This window comes from Dermacentor albipictus, chromosome 1, assembly GCF_038994185.2.
Source record: "Dermacentor albipictus isolate Rhodes 1998 colony chromosome 1, USDA_Dalb.pri_finalv2, whole genome shotgun sequence".
NCBI classification, from domain to species: domain Eukaryota; kingdom Metazoa; phylum Arthropoda; class Arachnida; order Ixodida; family Ixodidae; genus Dermacentor; species Dermacentor albipictus.
This window is the reverse complement of record NC_091821.1, coordinates 344,456,138-344,466,635: the sequence shown is the minus strand read 5'-3', so window position 1 is coordinate 344,466,635 and position 10,498 is coordinate 344,456,138. Positions and strand designations below refer to the sequence as shown.

Genomic DNA, 10,498 nt, shown 5'->3' with positions numbered 1-10,498 from the left:
ACGCTTGAACACGTAAATCACATGCCAGCCTGAACACCACGTCCACAAAGCGGCGGCGCGTTGCCAGCATCAGCGCCCAGAAGGTTACAAAGTGCTGCGGTTACCCTAATTGCCATGAGAACACAATTTTGTATAGCCTGTTTTGTACCGCTCGTGTGGCGATTAAATTACCAAGTACAAATCTACCTGTATGTGCTTGAGCGTATGTGAGCATTGTAGCTGTAGCACGAGTCGCAGCAGTATTCGGCTCCGGTCACGCCCACCTGGCACGGAACACGTAATCTGAGCAAAAGCTGCATATATGCGCAGCCTCACAATGCAGCCCAGTATTCGCATTTACAGCCTGTACCAATACATGTGAACATTGTGATCTTCAGTTTTACTAACTACTGTTACAGGCTGCTCGGAAATTGAACGTTTTCTGAGATCTTGTGGTCCGTAAACTTTTGTGGTCGGGTGTACATCAATCTGAATGATATTATGTGAACATATAAAGGCACTGCACTATTGGCGATGCAGTAATGCAGCGAGCTACATATAAAAGTTTAAAAACTTAGGCGAGTTGGTATAGTAACATATTCTTGGATTGTAGCGCGAAGTGACACACACACAGACCAGAAGACAGGACTAAAGCTTTATTGAAACGACCAACAACAGTGAGTGCGACAAGGTTTCCACATCGTGTGCCGCAAGGGATTAATCTGATTCGGCAACCAAATTCATCGCCTCGGATTTGGATGTCGACCATGCAGGCCAGTTGGACATTTCGAGATATAAGAGAGTCACCCACAATGCCAATACTGAGCCCATTTCCATCTAGGAAGTACGGCAATTTGAGCAGAAGCTTCCACTCGGACTGGTACCGCCTATTTCCTTGGTTGGAGTACAGCGCGCAAGCTGACGCAGCTTTCCGTTACCCTTGAAGAATGTTTTCTACTGGTGCCAATGAGAAATCTGCATTTGCCAACGGGGGATACAGTAACTGGAAAAAAGCCCTAGAATAATATGCTGGTTTCAGAAAGAACGAAAACTCACTCGCGCATAAGTCTTGCCAGACATCGTGGGTTTGCTACACGCAGATGTAGTCAGGAGGACAGGGCAATTGAGTCATTTGCAACCAGTGGCGTAGCCAGAAATTTCGTTCGGGGGGGGGGGGGGGGGGGGGGGCTCATGTTGCAGCTCGGCCTCCTCCTTAAGAGGAAGCTTTAGCTCGGGTGCTGCCATTTAAATACATGTAGAACGGTAATTCGTTTTTCCTCGCATCAACTGCACCAAATTTGACGATGTTTGGTGAAAATAAAAGAAAACCTTAAATTCTAGTGACTGTTGGTTTCGCATTTTTCATTTAAGCGGTCAATTCTTTATTAAAAATTGGCCAAAATCGCAAATTCTCAGAAAACGGAACTACCAAATTTGAAACTCAGTAACTCAACAATGAAAAATGATAGCACAATCCTTTGAATTGCATCTAATAGTACATCTACAGCGGACAAAATAGACATGTTAAACGTGAATCTAAAAAAAATAGCATTATGGAAATACGACTTTTGCAGAACCCTTGTACACAACGTAACCAATTCATGCAAGATACAAATTGACACACTAAATTTGTCCGCATTGACTTTCCTAATAGTTGCCGATTACAGAACCGAGACATCTGTTCTTGGTACATAGCTATTCTTTTGTAAACGTCGTGCTTCTATCTTTTCGAAATTTCAAATTTTTCGAAATATTTTACATAAAATTGAGGCCGTAAAACGAAATTCCATTTCCAACTGTCTCTGTAATTTACCTTCTCTCTCAAATGCAACAAATTTCATTAAAAGCGATTAGCAGGATTATCTCAGAAAAGCGTTTCTGCGTTTTATATGCGTTTGAATAGGCCGCGTCGGATTGGGCCCCAGCTAAAGCTTCCTCTTAAACAATTTGTCGAGGGATCAAATACATGAATAATAACTGCATTACCATTGTCAAAAATGCTGCAAACGAATTCTTCAACGCTACGCACTGTCAAGACAAGTAAAATGTATATTTTTTCATAAAAGAATATTCTGGTATGTGCCAAAAATTGTGCCCAAAGTAACTGATATCAATGCTTCCATGTTTTTGTCTATTTAATAAGTAAAGAAAATATCACACTAACTTTAGAACTATATCAGTTCGAAACCAGGAAAGCAGCGCATGCCGCTGATATGAAAAATAAGAAGGCCATGAAATGAACAAGTTGAGGACAAATATGTGAATGAAACTTAGTCATTCAAGAACCGTGTTTACATTCTTGTATATATGCAATGGCCAGGGGAAAATCTCCATGGCGCTGTCATTTGTTCCAATGTATTACGCAGGAGCAGCTGTCACCGGTCATGAATCGTGAATAATTACACCGAAATTATAGTCGCAACAGAGAGCACGTATAAAAAGCAGGAGTTCTGCAAAATATGTATGGGCGAGTCAAATGAAAGTTAGCTAAAGCGAATATATGACAAACGGGGTACTTTATTTAAAAGTAGTCTCCATGAGCATTTAGACATTTGTCCCATTGACTAGGGAATCGGGTGATTCTCGACTCAACATATTTCTTAGGTTATACTGCTTCAACAAATCTGCAACTGACTCTTTCACGTCATCGTCCGGCACGAATCTAGTTCCGTTTAGCTGTTTTTCAGTTGCCCCTAAATGTGGAAGTCGCAAGGGGACAGGTCTGAGCTGTATGACGGATGTTGCACGGCTTCCCACTTGAACTTTGCCAGTTTTGTATTAACCACATCAGCGACGTGGGGACGGGCATTGTCGTGGCACAAGATCACCCAATTCGTCAATTTTCCACGTAGTTTGTTCTTGATTGCGACACGCAGTGGTTCCGGCGTTTCACAATAGGCCCCTGACGATCGAAAAAAAAAAAAGTCAACAACACGTCTCCGGCGAAAATGACGGCCTTTGCGTTCTTTGGCCGTGGTAAATTCAAATGTTTCCACTGTAAGCTTTGCCGTCATGTTTCAGACTCGTAGTAGTGGCACCATGGTTCGTCCCCGATCACAATAGCAAACAAAAAATCGTCATCCTCATTGTGATACCGGATCAGATTAGTCAAAACAGCGCCAAACTTCTCCGTCTTCCGGCGCGTGTGGATCAAAATATTGGGCATCAATTGCGCACACAAGAGCCGATAACCGAGGTGCTCATGAATTATGGCGTGAACCGAGCCGTGACTGATTTTCACACGCTCTGCCAGCTCATCGATGCTTGTCCTCCATTTGTGTCTCATCAGCTCATCAGCCTTTGAAGTTGAGCTGGATGTGACTGCGCGATGGCATTGGCCCGGTCTTGGAATGCCTTTGCAACTTTCCCATTCTTCTTTGAACCGTTTGCTCCCACGCTTTACAGTGGCCAATGAAATGCAATGTTCAACGTACACGGCAGCCATACGGCGAATAATTTCTTTTTTGGAAACACCTTTAGCTGTCAAAAACTTCACGACATCACGCTGTTCAGCTTTTGGGGTGTCCATTATGTCAGGCAACCATGTTCAACCCAGTGTATACATGAGAGCATTAAAGAACATTTATCCTCACAGATGCGTACCACTTTTGTAAATGAGAGATGCCACTCTGCTACACGCATGCCTCGCAGATAATGAACCGAACTATTATTGCGACTTGCACTCGTGCATTAGAAATGCGAAGATACAATGGGATATACTAATGCAAAGATACAGCTTGATAAAGGGCAAAAAGTGTGACTGGAAACAAAGTTCCTTGCACGTATACACGAAACCTCGCAACAAGATATTTAAATATACGTATAAGTCTCCAATAAATCTACGTATCTAAGAAAAAGTCGCTGTATATAATGCGCGATCACAGATTCACGGAATCCTAGATTCCGCCCCAATTCCATCCATTCCCCCCCGATGTATCGCGCGCGATGGAAGGCGGCGCGCTTGCTCCTCGCTTTTCTCCTTTGGGTGCACACCACTGAGCCACCATCGTCGGCTCATCCATTCCACCTCCCCCCCTCCCCCCCTACGCTTTCGCTCACAAATACAGCGTGCCGCACGTGGTTACGATGTTATCACCCTTGGACTTTATACGAAACATGAGGGTGACGGCGACGGCAAGAATGCGCCTGGAGTGCCCATGTAATTGCTATCGCAATAATATAGTAAGAGTATCTGGCAACTGAGTGTCCCGTGGCTCATTGCTTTCCACAAAAGAAGAAGTAACAAAATCGAACTTTCGCCATGCGACAATTCGCTGCACCGCAACAATGTATTTTTTTTCCTCCTGTGGGGTGGGAGCACCGAAATGAAAAACCGCATAGGAAAGTATGTTGGCCACAATCGAATGCCCTACTTTGGGCACCTAATGTGACTACGGAAGGAATATCGAAGAAAACATGAGACGCTTGGTCCACTGAGAACCAAACATACGCATACTGCTCGGTATCCTACACCGGCGAGACAAGACTTTCCGGAGAAGTTCTGCAAAAGCGAACGCAGTGCAATCCTTCGAGTCCCTACAGTGATGGCGGCGAGCGACCATGGTTTCTTTTTCTCGTCTGCTAGCCAGAAAGTGTCCAAAACTCTGGCTGAGTGGATTTTCGCCTGGCAGAGAAAACCTAACACGCACCGAAGTGCGTCGCTCGGTGGTCGGGTCCACGCGAGAAAAACGTATGCGCTCTGGCTGGCTCTGGCAGCCCGCGGGTATGGTAGCGAGAAAAAAAAAAAAATTGAAGAGGCTCAATGTGTCCTCGCGAATAAAAGCAAAAGTAGAAAAAATAAATAAGAACGTAGTTAGCTTGGCTGGCTTTAGTGTTTTGACATGGATGTTTTGGCGTAGGTTAAAAAAAAACGTTGATATTTTTTTATGTGACATGGCAGCACAAATGAACCACCACAACGCTTCGTCTAATTGAACCTCGCTGCGTGCTTTGTCAACTTGTCTGCTAGTGTGTTAATTTGACTTGTCTCGTTGTGTGTTTCGATGTAAGACTTTAGAAAAGTCAATGGACCTCTGGCGTCAAATGTTCATAACAATATTAAACCCACAAAGTTCCGCAATTGAAAACCTAAAGCACAACTTTGGAAATGTCAATGCACCTTTCACATCAAGAGTTTATGAGATTTATACCCATAAATTTTCGGAATTGACATCCATGTGCTCCATAGATTCCGCGGCCTCAGCGAGATGCCGCGGCGAGCCCGCTAACCATCAAAACGCCCTTGAAACTTTGTGGTCGGATGGGGCTGCTTGCGTTATGTGATTCCCGGTGCATGGGCGTTGCCATGAAATCCAGCCCGAGTTTGTAATTTTCGCGGTGAAATGTCTTTTCGAGCATGAAAAAGACATTCTAGACAAAATCCAGAATGATTTCTGTCGCCGGCGGTTGCTTTGGTCGGCAGTGCATTGACAGCACGAAAAAATTTCGGGGGGGGGGGGGGCTGAAGCCCCATAAGCCCCCCCCTGGCTACGCCCCTGTTTGCAACACATCTCAGCGACGTGCACTCCAGGGAGGTGGAGGAAGATCGCCTATATATAGCAAAAGTCGCAGATATTTTGCGATTCGCTGCCGTTCAGGGAATCGCTCAAGGGGGCCAGGATGAAAGTGCCACAAGTGAAAACAAGGGAAACTTCGTTGAGCTCTTGAACTTGTTTGGCAAATATGACGATATTGTCAGAAATAAACTGAATGGTGGAGCAGCGACCGCGGAGTACGTTCATCATTATAAATACAAGACCAGATCCTCGAGATTCTCAGCTGGCCGCATCACATTAACAAGTACAAAGAAAGAGATAAAAAGCTCCAAGTATTTTGCACTTAATGTCGATGAAACCAAGGGCCCAAGCAAGACGGAAAAATTATCATTTGTAGTAAGGTACTATATGGGGCTGTCTTTGAGCCGTTTCTCGGATTCCACAACGCTGAGCACTTGGATGCAAGGTCGCTCCTGGGCTACGCAAGGGAAACGTTGAATCGCTGCGGCACAGATACTCAGCTGTGCATTGCTCAAACATTTGATGGTGCGAGTGTAATGAGCGGTAACTCAAGGGGCGTCCAGGCGCTGTTCAGGCAAGAAGTGCCGCAGACAGCGTACGTAGTACGTCCAGTGCGTGAACCACCGCCTCAATCTAGTCATCGTGGATGTCTGCAAGGTGATAAAACCAGTGAGGGATTTTTTCCTCTCTTTTAGAATGCCTCTGTTTTCCTGAGGGGATCTGCAATTCACTCTCTGTACGTAGATGTGCCGAAAATGTTGTCTTTGCCAGTGATAGAGCTGCAGTGTCTCAGCGATACACGATGGGCCTGCCAGATAGCGCCTTGCACAGCGGCAATGAAAAGCTTTCCTACAGTCCTTGTATGTCTCGCCGAAGTCATCGCTACAAGCTAGGGAAGCTAGGGTTCTGCTTGAGCAAATGACCTTTTTGTTTCTCTTCCATTTAAGCCTATTTACCAAAGTACTGGACCTATTGCAAAGTAGAGACGCGTGCAATATCAGTCCGGCATGCCACATGGCACGCACAGTCATTGATGAGTTCTGCGAAATGAGAAATTCGCAGAACGCATTTGACACTGTCCGGGCGCAAACCTGGTGCAGTGTTTCTGAGGAGGACAGGGTGTCCCAAAAGAGAAAGACAGAGAAGGACGCGCCTTCGGCTGCATTTAGAACAGCATATATGTATCGAGCGAAGGATGGCCCGTTGAAGAAGAGTCTCCAGATTCACAGGAAATATTCAGAGTCAAAGTTTTTCTACCCGTTTTGGACCCCTCAGTGCGGACCTGACGAGGCGGTTCACGGAGAATAAAGATGTACTCGTCGGAGTTAGCGCCCTCCACCCACGGAGTGAGAATTTTATGGACATATCCTTACTTAAGCCTTTCGCCGAGTACTATGCATGCGACAGCGAAAGCGTTGAAGTTGGGTGCAAGCAACTTCTTCAGCGCATCGAAGCCAAAAGGAAGTGCAAGATAGAGGCACTGCTGCAATTGGTGACTGTATTGGCAGAATATAAACTATAGCCTTCCACGAACTGCACAAGCTATAGGTGTTATCGCCTTGACGATAGCGGCATGCATCGTAATCATCTTGTGAGCGCATGTTTTCGTGCCTTCGTAGACTGAAGACTTACCTTCGCAGCAAGATGACGAATAACCGTGTCAGCGACCTAGCTGTGCTTGCGGTCGAGCGATCTCTTATCAATAAGATAGATCTTCAGCGTGTTGTCGAGATGTTTGATGCTGTGCACAGTAGTCGACATATACGTATGCACTAGAATGCCGGCATAGTGATAGCCCATCGTATGTGTACGGCGCTTTTGTGGGAAAATTGTGTGGCACGGGCGTAGGACCGATACCTATACCAGTATCAGAACACTCGCTTCATCACTGAATAAATCCCGGTTGTGTTTTGTCATTTACTGTCACGGCGAAGGCATTGGCATCTGTGGTTGTGACGAAACCTTTCTCTGCCCCTGTCATCACTATGAAAGAGACTCTATATAGGGTGCTGTCCCAAGCCACGTCAGTGGCCTAGCTTGTGTAGTGAACAGTGTATAGTCGAAGAGCAATTATTTGCGTTTGTGAAACCTGCTGCACTGTATGACCAAACGTGACACTGACTGAAATGCCTATTGCTTGCTCTATCTCTGCAGCTCTCTCTTCTACTTGTTTTTGTTATTGTTTTCCCATTTACCTTCTTGTTATTCTTTTTTACCATCTTCAGTGTTTAGAGTCACCAGCCAGCGCCACAAGACGGCATCAATATTTTTTTGGTAATGTAGCGCATCTTTACTAAAGTTGGAATTAATATGCAAATTGCTTAGAAGTGTTAGTTCTCTCCCCTGTTGTGAAATGTACTCTTTCGAAGCTATATTGCAGTCTAGTTAACTGATGTTATTTTGTTGCTGCAGGATATCTGTCTTTTTTATTTATTTAATACTGCTTTTTTATGTATGTGCTGTACCATGTAATATATAAATTTTCATTTTCTTAGCAGAAGCACTGCTGCGTAAATATGCTAAATCTTAATTCATATCTTACTGCAATGCTGGAATAGCTTATTCGCACTGATGTGTTTAGAACTAAGGCCTTCAGCCCAGTCAACAATAGTCAAAACGCAACGCGTAAGTTTCCCGCTCTCTTAGCGGGCGCTTGATCACGTGACTTCCCAAATTGGGCGCACGGAAAGACGGCGCGCATCAAGCCAACATCCTCCTCAGCTCACTCTCGCACGCTTTCCCTTGTACCCACAGCATACCGCGCGCGGCCGAACGGTGTCATTAGGATATGTCGGATACAACTTTAGAAAAAAGGGGGCGTTTACTCCTCCGAGGCGGATGCACACGAGCATCCACCAATGGGCGCGCACTCTGCACCGACGTCATGCGCCGGACGGCCGGTGGCTTCGCCGCTTCAGTCATCTGGGCGGGGCCTCCCCTTTTATGCGAAGCATATTACGAGAGCTCAACCCAGCTCCTCAGGCGCGGCGGTGTCGCCTTGAATACCACGTGACGTCACGACAGAGGAGAAGTGGCTTTGGCTCAATTCTTGCAAGATGGGCTGGGTGGGAATCGAACCAGGGTCTCCGGAGTGTGAGACGGAGACGCTACCACTGAGCCACGAGTACGATGCTTCAAAGCGGCACAAAAGCGCCTCTAGTGAATGCGGTGTTGCCTTAGAAACGAGCTGTTTCTAAGGCTCAGGCGTGCGTCGCTTGCTCAGGCGCACATTTCGTTGCCGCGCCGAACGCTGCGTTGCTCGACGCTCACCGCGTCCAATGCGGGGCGTCCAAGGCGAAGCAGAGTAACGCATGAGTTGTTTCTTCGTCTAGCCGAACCAAATATAGCCAAGCAACAGCAGTTCACCAAGCTAAACAGTGGTTCAACAACTAAAATAAAGGCTAGTATGCTTCGCATCCTGGGCTTAACCTTACCTAAGCCACAGCCATTTTTTTCTAAAGTTGTATCCGATTATAGGATATTATCGTTTTAGGATCTTCTCGCACTTGGGCTTTATACAGAACATCGCGGCGAGGGGAACTGGGGTGTCCATACGTTTTCGGTCGCGATAAAAATCTTGAGCACCCATGCGATACCATCGTCATCATCAGCCTAATTACGCCCACTTAAGGACAAAATCCCCCGCTCAGAGGTAACCAATTAACTTTTTCTGACGACAGCCGAACTCGGCCCTGTATTCATTATAATTTACTAACCTCGCCATTACAACTGAGCCGCGGCTACACCCTGCCGCGCTTACTCTGTAGGTCAGCGCTAGGCTATGCTGCGCCAGGCACAAGGTATAAAACCTTGCGGTAAACCGTGTGTTATTAATGGCAAAACAAAGGGATCATACTTGTCTTTTCGAGACTATCACAAGTATTTATAAGCGCAAAAAGAAGAAGAGGCAAGGAAGGAACGCTGTCTGCTCAGATGAAAATCGAAAAAGAAAATGCGTCGAATTTTTGAAAAATAATAAGCGGGGATACTGAACCCACAGATGGATCGCTTCAAGAAATCGCTTCTGGAGAGCCTCTCTTCCTCTCTCTGACGGCGCCGCCGACTGCCTCAGGAACACATCAAGTCAATCTTTTGCGCAGCAAGTCCGTGGTCGTGCAATCGGTAAATCACCAGTATCAAAGTCTAAAGTAGTCTGGTACTGTTCTGCCTGTATGCGCTTTATTTATTATTTGTTCCTAGCTACGCTTATGTCCTTCCTGTGTAGCATTCCCGGTTTCACGGATACGTACGCATTCCGAATGTAGACGCATGCCATCGCCTGCAAAGCGAAGTAAATTGCAGAAGCGGGCTTCTCTACATGAATAGTGTTATTGCGGCAAAGCTCGCTTTAAAGGCGTCCATGACGCACGCGCAGACGCATTCGTCCTCTTACGTCTCAGGTGGACCCCAGTCGGACGCACACTGCACGTAACACCGGCAGGATCGTCATCACTAGCAGTGGCTGGCCGGATGTGATGTTCTACTGCTGAGCGCCAGAGGGGGGAGGGGGTTTAAACGAGAAGAAAGGGGATTAACCAAGGGGCCCGATTTTTATTGGTCATATCATAAGAAGCCAACAAACACTGACACCAAGGACAACATCGGGGAAATTACTTGTGCTTAATAAACGAAATAAAGAAACGATAAATTCATGGAAATGAAAGTGCATGAATAAACAAGTTGATGCAGGTGGGAATCGTTTCTTTATTTTATTTACTAAGCACAAGTAATTTCCCCTATGTTGCGCTTGGTGTCAGTGTTTGTTGGTTTCTTATGATAGGCCATGGGTTTGAATCCCAAGTCTCGGCGGCCTCATTCTCCCCGCCGTTTACTATTGAGTGTCGTTTATGAGTCTTCTCGAAGTAGATCGTCAGCCTGGTGGTCTTCAGCCGTGCTCCTTTTGCATGGTACTTTGTTTTCTTCTAAACCACTTAACATCATTAAAAAACGACTATATTGCGAAAAAGCCACTCGCATGAAGAAAGCCATGAACAACCGCGTGC

The 10,498-nt window shown here is 45.9% G+C and overlaps 1 pseudogene; it reads left to right on the top strand.

Moving 5' to 3' along the window:
• The first annotated feature begins 6,031 nt into the window (after positions 1-6,031).
• On the top strand, positions 6,032-7,271 carry LOC135897846 (uncharacterized; annotated as a pseudogene).
• The last annotated feature ends 3,227 nt before the right edge of the window (positions 7,272-10,498 follow it).